Source organism: Nicotiana tabacum, chromosome 18 (genome assembly GCF_000715075.1).
Source record: "Nicotiana tabacum cultivar K326 chromosome 18, ASM71507v2, whole genome shotgun sequence".
In the NCBI taxonomy this organism is placed as follows: Eukaryota; Viridiplantae; Streptophyta; class Magnoliopsida; order Solanales; family Solanaceae; genus Nicotiana; species Nicotiana tabacum.
The window spans coordinates 113900092-113910723 of record NC_134097.1 but is presented as its reverse complement, the minus strand read 5'-3'; positions in this window follow the sequence as shown (position 1 = coordinate 113910723).

The window sequence follows — 10632 nt, the reverse complement described above, 5'->3', positions numbered from 1 at the left end:
GGTCCGATCGCTCGCCCATGGGTGTGGCCCTGTTTCTGATTTTTGTTTGAAAAAAGCATTCGAAATCCTGCTGTAAATAACTGTAAGCATGTAATTAACTAGGGCGATTTCTGCTTTCAACTGGTAGAGACAAATGCGACAAGAAACATAGCCGCTATAGGATATCCTTTAAAAAATAAAAGATGAGATGAGCCTCGACAAATAAAAATGCACAAGCTGCGGGGCCCTCGTTAAATGTATATATTAAAATACTTAGAATTCGGGACAGGCCGTTTAGCAAAATTCGTGGCCTTCCCAGGATAATAATACGATAGTCTCTTTAGGCGCATGTTTAATAATCTTACCTTCCTAAACTCGGGTGCGCATTTCATGCGACCCAACTCCAAATCTTAAAACATTGAATAAAAATATGTTCCGGATCGCGGGTGCATTTCATGTAACGCGAGCTAAAGACATGTTTTAAGCGATGTTCACATTCTTTTAAAATAATAATAATAAAGTGGTAAAAAGTTAATATTGGCACATCGGTTCATAATTGTATTAAAGTCAGATAAATAAGCCGAATATGACAGTTGAGCGACCGTGCTAGAACCACGGAACTCGGGAGTGCCTAACACCTTCTCCCGGGTTAACAGAATTCCTTATCCGGATTTCTGGTACGCAGACTGTAATATGGAGTCATTCTTTTCCTCGATTCGGGATTAAAATTGGTGACTTGGGACACCCTAAATCTCCCAAGTGGCGACTCTGAAATAAATAAACAAATCCCGTTTCGATTGTCCTCTAATTGGAAAAACTCCCTCGTACCCTCGCGGGTACGGAAAAAGGAGGTGTGACACCAACCGCTCACACCTCCTAATCGGAGTATCTAGGCGCCTCCTCCGCACATGCATGAACCATCTAAGCCTCGCTTCCCGCATCTTGTCATCCACGGGAGACATGCCCACCCTCTCTAGAATATCCTTATTTCTAATCTTATGCACCCCAGTGTGCCCGCACATTCATCTCAACATCCTCATTTCTGCTACTTTCTTCTTTTGGATATGTGAAATCTTGATTGGACAACACTCAGCCCCATACAACATGGTCAGTCTAACAACTGCTCTGTAGAAATTACCTTTAAGTTTCGGTGGCACATTTTTATCACACAAGACTCCAGACGCTAACTTTCATTTCATCCACCCCACCCCGATACGGTGTGTGATATCCCTGTCGATTTTCCCATCTCCTTGGATAATAGATCCTAGGTACTTAAAACTCTTTCTATTACAGATGACTTGTGAGTCAAGACTCAGTTCCACACCTGCTTCCCCCGATACGTCGTTGAACTTACACTCCAAATATTATGTCTTGGTCCTACTCAACTTGAAATCTTTAGACTCCAGGGCCTGCCTCCATACCTCCAGTCTCTCATTATCGCTACCTCACGTCTCATCAATCAGAACTATATCATCAGCAAACAACATACACCAAGGCACCAACACTTGAATATGGTGTGTCAGTATATCCATCACCAGGACAAATAAGAACGGGTTGAGCGCAGATCCTTAGTGTAACCCCATAACCACCGGAAAAGGCTCTGAGTCACCTCTCACAATCCTAACCTGAGTCTTAGCTCCATAATACATATATTTTATCGCCCTAACATAAGCTATCGGTCCACCTTTCACCTCCAAGCATCTCCAAAGAACATCCCTATGGACCTTGTCATGCGCCTTCTCTAAGTCAATAAACACCTTGTGCAAATCCCTCTTCCTATCTATGTACTATTCCACCAACCTCATAATAAGGTGGATAGCTTCTGTAGTAGAATGACCCGGTATGAATCGGAACTGGTTCTCTAATATAGACACCGCCCTCCTTACCCTCCCTTCCACTACCCTCTCCCAAACCTTCATGGTATGACTCAGTAACTTGATACCCCTATAGTTGTTAAAAGTTTGGATATCACATTTGTTCTTGTACAACGGAATCATCATACTCCACCTCCACTCATTTGGCATCCTCTTCATCCTGAATATAACATTAAACAGCCTAGACAGCCACTCCAAGCCTGTTCTACCCACGTACCTCCAAAATTCTACTGGGATCTCGTCTGGTCCGGTCACTTTGCCCCGACTCATCTTACGCATCGCTCCCACGACCTCCTTAACCTTAATATGTATGCCTAAGAAAGGACTAAAATTAGATTAACGAATAGAATTAAAGAAGATAACGAGCCTAAATCTGAACTTAGTCTTTCCGAGAACAAAAGTGAAAGAACTGAAAAAAGTGGTGATAAAGCTATTATATTGCGCAGAATATGGTACAGTACAACTTTTTGTGCAGAATATTTCATGTCCTACAATGGTTGTTAATTCTCCTATTTATAGCTCTATTAAGGGAGAAAAGATCCTCAAATCAAGCTCTTATTGAATGAGAATAAAAGTAACATTGATAGATGTATAACAACTGACTTTGAATGCAGATATTCTCTGTAACGGCTGCTCATTAAATGCTATCCGATATCAAACCTTTGAACCTCTATTATCGGCTATGCTTGGATCCATCCTACACTGGTTACATACTTTATCCCCGGTACCAGCTATCTTCTGACTCATCTTTTTCTTGACTTCGGTTCCATGTGTCATCTCACCATTTGACCACCTGTTATCAACCAATTACACCCCATACAGATAGTCCCCCTACTTTTCGGTGACGCAATTCAATCTTACCGAGAAGTAGATAAGAATATTTTTCTTGGCAAGAAAGTTCCTGAACGGTCTCTGACATTTGAAGGGACCCACATCTCCTCGTATTTAATACTCTGAACACGTGTTGCCCTATGGTTTAGCAGGTATTTCACCGGTACTCGAAGTAATCATGACCATTATTTTTGCCGTCTATAACTTCTCCATTACTCATTATTTTTACTTTTTCACTTTCATTACTTTCACAAATCTTTCTCTTTCTCTGAATTCGTTTAAAACATTTTTACAACATTCAACTTTTTTAGCAAGAACTACTTCACTAACCTTTTACCACCATGTCTTCTTATACTGCTATCTTTGGAAGTTTTGGTCTTCAATTGGGTGGAGGCCCAAAGAAAAACAAAGCCAAAGAGGTTGACGTTGAGTCTGAACCTCCAACTATTAACACCATTATCCCACTCCATCTTAGCACCGCATCCTATCTTCAAGAACAAACCGCATCGCAAACACTCAAAGCCGCAAGTTTTGGGCAGTTCACTGGTACCCTTCCTCCATTCGTCCTTCTAGTATATCTATTGTGAAGGAGGAATGCAACTGTCCCAATGTCGAAATCATCGCCTAAGATGGGGTAATGCGAGCCTACTCTAGAGAGTGTTTATGTATGTCTATACATATCTCTTTACTTTGGATCCCTTCTCCTTGGAATCGAGTGAAGGACTTGACCCAAAATATTTGAAATTCTGCCACCTGTACCAGGTCTGCTTAGAACAAGTAGGCCTATCTATATGGCGGACGGTGGCCTACCTTCATTAATTGTTCACTAAGACCGAGGAAACCCTAACTCTTGCACATAATGAACCTTTATTCCTCCAAGATTTTTCGTGAGGGAGTGTTAAACTTCAGCAAGCATGGTCACCACGCCCTTCTCACCAGTGTAGATGATGACAACGACTATGGATGGATAGAATAGTTTTCCATTATTGCTACCAGGGACATTATCTCGACCACAACTCTAGCTTTTCCTGAGTCATGGAATCTTTTCTGTAAGTGTTCGGATATTCGTTTCCTTTCTCCGTAAAAAGATAATTTCTTGTTTTGATGATTTTTTGGTTTCCTTCATTTTATCTACCTATTGAGAACAACCATAGGTTCACGGTCTGGATCAGTAAATTTAAAAAATTCTAGATATTACAACTCTAGAATCTTGTTGGCGGAAAAAAATGGCTCCCAAGTACGGGTGGAGAGATAAGAACCATGGTGAGTAAAATTCCTCCTTTTTTTATCTCAGTAGTTTAAGAGCAACTTACTTAATCATCATTTTACTTGTGTAGGTCTCCCGAGGGGTTCCGACATCTTCCCCGGTGTTGACTCCCTAGATGACCCGAGGAGGCTGGGAGAGTATTGCAGAATGCCCTCGATCGAAGTAGTGCTCTTGGATTTGCTTGAGCCTCCGATGAGGGCGCCTCCTCTCAGAGTCCTCAACCCAAGAACAAGAAACCAAAGAGGAGACATTCCCTTTCGGTTGGGTGTCAAGAGAAGAGAGTAAAGAAAACACCAACCGAGCTGGTCAAAGTGGTCCTTGATGACGAGGGCGAAGCCTGTGATAAAGAGGCTTCCCTTCAAAGGAGAAAAGGATCCTCATCAGCTCAACCAGATGCTCAGCCGGGGGATCTCCAAAACCCAAAAGCGGAGGAAAATAAAGTGCTCTAGGGTGAAATGGACCTGGTTGAGAATCTTTATTCTCATTTCCTGGCCCTTATTGTTATCTCTGATCCAAGGAGTTTGGCCCCTAAGCTTCTTCTGCCCTCAACCTCTAAGTACGTAACAATCACCGCACCTTCTGCCACAACTGATTCTTGTCCTTCTACACTGATAGCTCTATACCCAACGACACCAACGTTCCTTCGTCACCAGTACCAATTACATCTCCACCACAGACATCAATCGAGAAAGCAAGGAATGTCGCCCCTCCACGGTCTCCTGATCATGGGAACTTGGGAAATAATTATTCGGCACCTTCCGAAGATCCTCGTGGAAGGAGAAGCGCCACACTTTTGATTTCAAAGGATTGCCATATTTTCTCAAAGATGGTGGAACATGTAAACTACCTGGATCTGCCGGATTTGGCAAACGATTGGAAGAAGATGGACTCCCTTTCGAGGGAGTGCCTCATAAATAACAGAATACACTGCTCGACACATCTAATAGTCTCACTTTTTTCCATCTTTTCCAAATTTACGTTTCAAAGTAATAACCTTGGTTTTATCCCTTTTCAGACCAACTTTCTTGCCTCCAAGGGCCTGTAGAGGCTGATTAGCAAGAACTTGCTTTGGAACGAGACCAACTGTTGGCCTAGAGGAATTAATTAATTGAGCGTCTCCCGGTGCTGGAGGCCAAAGTTGCTCAAATGGACGAGCTCGGGGCCCTACTGCAGTAGTTGGAGGAAAACAGGATGGCTCATGGCCAAGAAGTCGCCCAACTTCATGAAAATTTAAACGAAGCAAAGGCTAAGTGGGTTGAGCTTCATGATGCTGTGATTGTTTCTTCTAAATATGAATCAACCTCCATGGAACAAGTTAGTAACTTAGAGGCTCGTTTGTGTACCAAAACTAAGGAGGCCAATGCTGCCGATGAGAAGAGGTCCAAAATGGAAGAAAGGCTCAAGAGGGTCATGGAGAAAAACCGGCTTCACTCAACTACCAATGTTGGGCTTGATTCCCGACTCAACACAATGAAAACTGAAAGAGAAGAGCTTCATGTCAAAATTGATAAGCTCTAAGTAAAACTCCAGGATCAAGAAGACTCTCTAGTCTTTAAGAAGACTTATATTATGAACCATATGAAGAGAAAGACTTTAGATGAGGCCAAATCGGGCATTTCTAATATTGACGGTTGCATTGCCCAAGCTCGGAAACTGGAGTTAACTGCTCGTGAGAATATTCCTACTCGGCCCACTGCAACTAACTCCTCGAATATTAGTTCCGAGTATTCGGGAACCAAAAGGGAGACTAAAGAGGATGATCGTCCCAAGACAGCAGGGGAACAAACTCCTTCCACTAGGGAGAATGAAGACCTTTCTCCAACCTTCGAGTTCTGAGTTACACCCCATGTTTTCGTATGTAAGTGTACATCGTAAGTCAACTGATGTAAGCTCATAAATGGGATTATTTTTTAAGGTACATAAAGTGAGTCAATCATGCTACCTTAAATGTTACAAATCTTTGAGATCATGAATAACAAGTGCAAAGAGGATTGGAAAGATTAGAAGCTAAACGAAAAATAAGTTTCGTCGGAAGTCGAAAAGTTTGGAGTGTTATAACATGTACTTTGGCTTGAGACTAGGGTTCTTAACGTGATAACGAGGTGATGTTATGAGTTATTTAAGGCTTATTATAGATGTGTGTTACGTATTGAAGTAAAGCGAGTTGTGGAACAAAAATTGGCAAAGGTCATCACAAGTTACATTAATAAATGTGTTGAAACTTAGGTCAAATGTAGCAGAGCTTTTCTCCCAATATACTTTGAAATATGTGATGATCCACATATCAAATTGAAGATCTACGAGTCTAGTTTCTAATGTATTAAACCGTTTGTCAATACCACATTGGAGTAGAGAGATATTTTTAGTTTTACGAGACTGCGCAGACTACATAGGTGACAAGTAGGTGTGTCACTGAAGTTTTTGAGCAATACATTTCGTGTGTTATATGAGGTATTTTTGGGACATATTATATAACAAATTGAAGGTCTTTGTCGCGACCCAAACTGATGGGCCGCGACAGGCACCCGGTACCTTACTCAACTGAGTACCAACGTAACATATTTCTTCTTATTACATCATCATGGGTAAATGGGCCAGGAGAGCCGTATGAGGTAATGAGAATAAAACATGAGAGAACACTTGATATAAAATGACTTAACCTGATATACTGACTTATACATATGACGTACAGGCCTATAAGGCCAAAATAATCACACGTACACTGAACATAGGCCGACAAGGCCATATAATCTTTCATATACATGACATATGTCTACAAACCTCTAAGAGTACATAAACATCATAAGGCCGGGATAGAGCCCTGACATACCAATCAATATATGTCTAAATCTTACTAACCAAACAAGCAACTCCGGAGCAAATGGAGTGCACCAACATCTTCCGCTGAGCTGATAGCCTACTTGGAGGACTCTCGACTTGTCTATCGGGACCTGCGGGCATGAAACGCAGTGTCCCCAGGCAAAAGGGACGTCAGTACGGATAATGTACCGAGTATGTAAGGCACATAAATAAGTACATAAACAACATGAAAGAAATATAGAGTAAATGACTCAACCTATGTTTGGATAACTCTGTAAATCATGAGATAATTATAGTGCAATGCATATGCGTATGAATATCATGCCGTGCATAGGTACATGTTTTATAACATCATCAGGCCTCTGAGGGCATCCCATCATATCATCTCGGTCACTATGGGCAAATTCATCAATGTATATCAGTTGATCAGGTGGTGGTGCGTATATAACGCCGTAACCTTTTCCCATATCCCATATACATATATATATATACATACATATATATATATATATATATATATATATATATATATATATATATACGTATATAACATATATGTCACCATCTGGTCATGGGTCAATGTACATGAATGCAATGCATGAGAAGTACGTTAATAAAATCTCTTAGAGTGTCATAAGATCATTATGCCTTTGAATAATATCATGAAGTAAACTTTTTTAACTTACATATTTTTTTGAGACCCATGAACAAATTATAGAATAATATAACACATGGAGAATCAAGAACATAAGCATCTCTAGCATTTCTATGAATATAGTCATTTATAAAAATTTTGCATTTGCTTGTTTCGTTTGTGTTGTATAGATCAGGCCAAAAGAAAGAAGGGATAGTCTTAACATACCTGAACCGATTCTCTTGACAATTCCTCTAACACACATCTTTTGCGACGAACCACGTAACGACGGATCGAAGTAGGGAAAAATTCATATAATATTCTTGGGAAAAATTATACCGTGCTCCCTTAAATTCGCAAACCTCACGCTTTATCGCATTATGAAGTTCAACCGAATTACGTTGGAGGTTTTATCCGTATGAAATGTCTTAGCAGTTAAGATACGAAAGTATCTTATCTTTGAAGTTTCAATCCTCTTAGCAAATATGCATATCCTTCTTAAATAATATAGATATCTTTGATGTTTGTGGGCCCCACATGATAAAGATAACTTTTGCCCAACAATTCCATAATTAAGCCACCTTGAAATGTGACTTAAGAGTCACAAATTGAAACTAGATCTTGCTGCCACGTTTGCCTTTGTATTTATCCAAGGATTCTAATTTATTAGTAAATCTTCTACTAACAATTAATAATTACCCAATTATCCACATAATTAAAAATTATCTCAAATTACTTATAATACTACTCACTTTAAACACACCTTACCATTATGGCCATGGGTACCTAGTATGGTACTAATCCATAAATACCTAGTATTTTAGCTCAGACCGTGTTTTATCCCAAAATGTCAAACTTTGACGAAATTTATTTTTTTTATTTGCTTACTCTCTCACCTTCACGAATTTTCTCATCACTTGTTATAAATAGCATAAATGCTTATAACCTCAAGATAATCTCATCCCCGATTCTACGTCAATTAACTTACGACGAAACTATTACGTATGAAATGGAGGATACAACATAACACCTCATTTCCAAGCTTTCATCAATTTATTTATGGCGCACTTTCACGTATAACAATATGGGGTGTAACATCATTCCCCCACCCCCACCCCCACCCCCTTATGTATTATTATGGTTATCTCATGACGGCCATTTTGGCCCATTTACCCATGATGGTGTGATAAGAAAGATATGTTATGTTCGTACTTGGTTGAGTAAGGCACCGGGTGCCCGTCGTGGCCCTCCGATTTGGGTCGTGACAAAAGTGATATCAGAGTAGTTCTTTCCTAGGGAATCTACAAGTTGTGTCTAGTAAAGTCTTATTTATGGGTGTATTGTGCACCACACTTATAAGCACGACGCTACAAGGCATTTAGGATTGTCATGTTTTCTTCTTACTCTAGATCGTGTGGTAGAGATCAATTGAAAGAATTCAAACTTCTAAATTCTATTTTATTTGTAACACAACGATACTCATCCAGAAAGACAATTGGTAAGAGACTGAATGTTGTTGGGAAGAGTTGAGTCACAAGAGCTCGATTTTGTATCATTCTTATGATGAGTAAATGTAAAGTCTTCAATAGATCATGCATGTACTAAGATGTGTAAGCTTCTTGATAAGGAGCCCTAAGGCATGAATATTGATCCACACATATGGTAAAAAACAACGAGAGAATCAGAAGGTAGATACAAGTTTCAACAATTAAAATAAACAAGGTGAAGAAGGATACGAGTTACCCAGTTAGTGAAGATTATCAGTATTTACCATTCGGACAGAGAAATATAAGCATTCTGAGTTATTTTCAATAGTAACAGATATATATAAAATTGGCCACACCCATCTTAGTTATGCCCTATGGGAGCTAACAGATATAGTTTAAGAGAATGGTGGGATATCAGGATCCAACCTGGGTTAGAGCTACCCAAAATGGTGGGTGGATTGTTATCCTTAGCTAACATTTCCGAAAGGATATTGCAAACGTGGTAATAGTTCTCCTTGTGAGACACCTAGATGGTGTACTCTAGAATAGCACAGTCAGATAAGAATACTAGAATGTTCAGAGAAATTTCAAAAGATAGGCAGTGGGATCCTAGAGGGGATAAATATTTACCTTAGTATGACTCCAGCCCCTAGTAAAAAAACATGTTAGGCGTCCTGAAGAGCCAGTGAGATGAAGCACGGGGAGTTAAAAGTGAAAGAATGTTTTATTGACTTATAGTATCGTCCCTAGGTGGATAAGGAAAATCACTTTAGATATTCCCCTATAAGATGTGAGCCCTAGTGACAATATATTACATAAAAGGTTTCAAGTTATCAGTGGTAGATTATAGATCAACATTAAGGTGAATCAACAATAGATGGATGAAAGTTCCAAAGTATGAGATGAGATTAGGTTGTCATTCTTAAGATGAATAGTAATAAGAAAGCATTAAAGGACTTAGATTTATACATATAGGATAAGCAGCGAGAGAGTAACCTAGAGTTGGATAGCAGATCTCGGTAATAATAAATTGGAGTAAGAGTTATGGTATAGCATGACCTACCTAGTTATAGTAAAGACACAAGCATAGATAACTGAGGCTTTGAAATAAGATATATCAATAGTCGTAAGTTCGACAAAGTACTGAGCGAAGAACTTCAGTACACATATAGATGCCCAGAGGGACAGCTTGTCAAAGTTCTGTATATATTCCTAAAGTGAGGCTTACAGATTGGCTAAAAGCTGGAGAAAAAAGGAGAGAAGAGTCACATAGGTGCACATACAAGGACAAAGTCGTACAGGCTGCATGATAGAAGATAGCAACAGTTACGAGATTGGAAGAATTTGGGCAACAAGTCGTGGTGTGAGAAAGAGGCCTAAAGGGGGGAATGCCCTGGCCTTAGGATTTATTCACAAAATAATTGCCTAGATGGCAGAGATAGTATTAAAATATTCATAAGAGCTATGGGTTATAAGACTGATAAGCGCATCAGTCAACATTTAAGGATAAATATTCCAAAGAGGGGAATGATGTTACACCCTATAATTTCGTACGTAAGAGTACATCATAAGTTAACTGATGTAAACTCATAAACGAGATCATCTTTGAAGGTACATAAAGTGAGTAAATCATGTTACCTTAGATGTTACAAATCTTTAAGATCATGAATAACAAGTACAAAGAGGATTGGAAAGCTTAGAAGCTAAAAGGAAAATAAGTTTCGCCGAAAGTCGACAAGT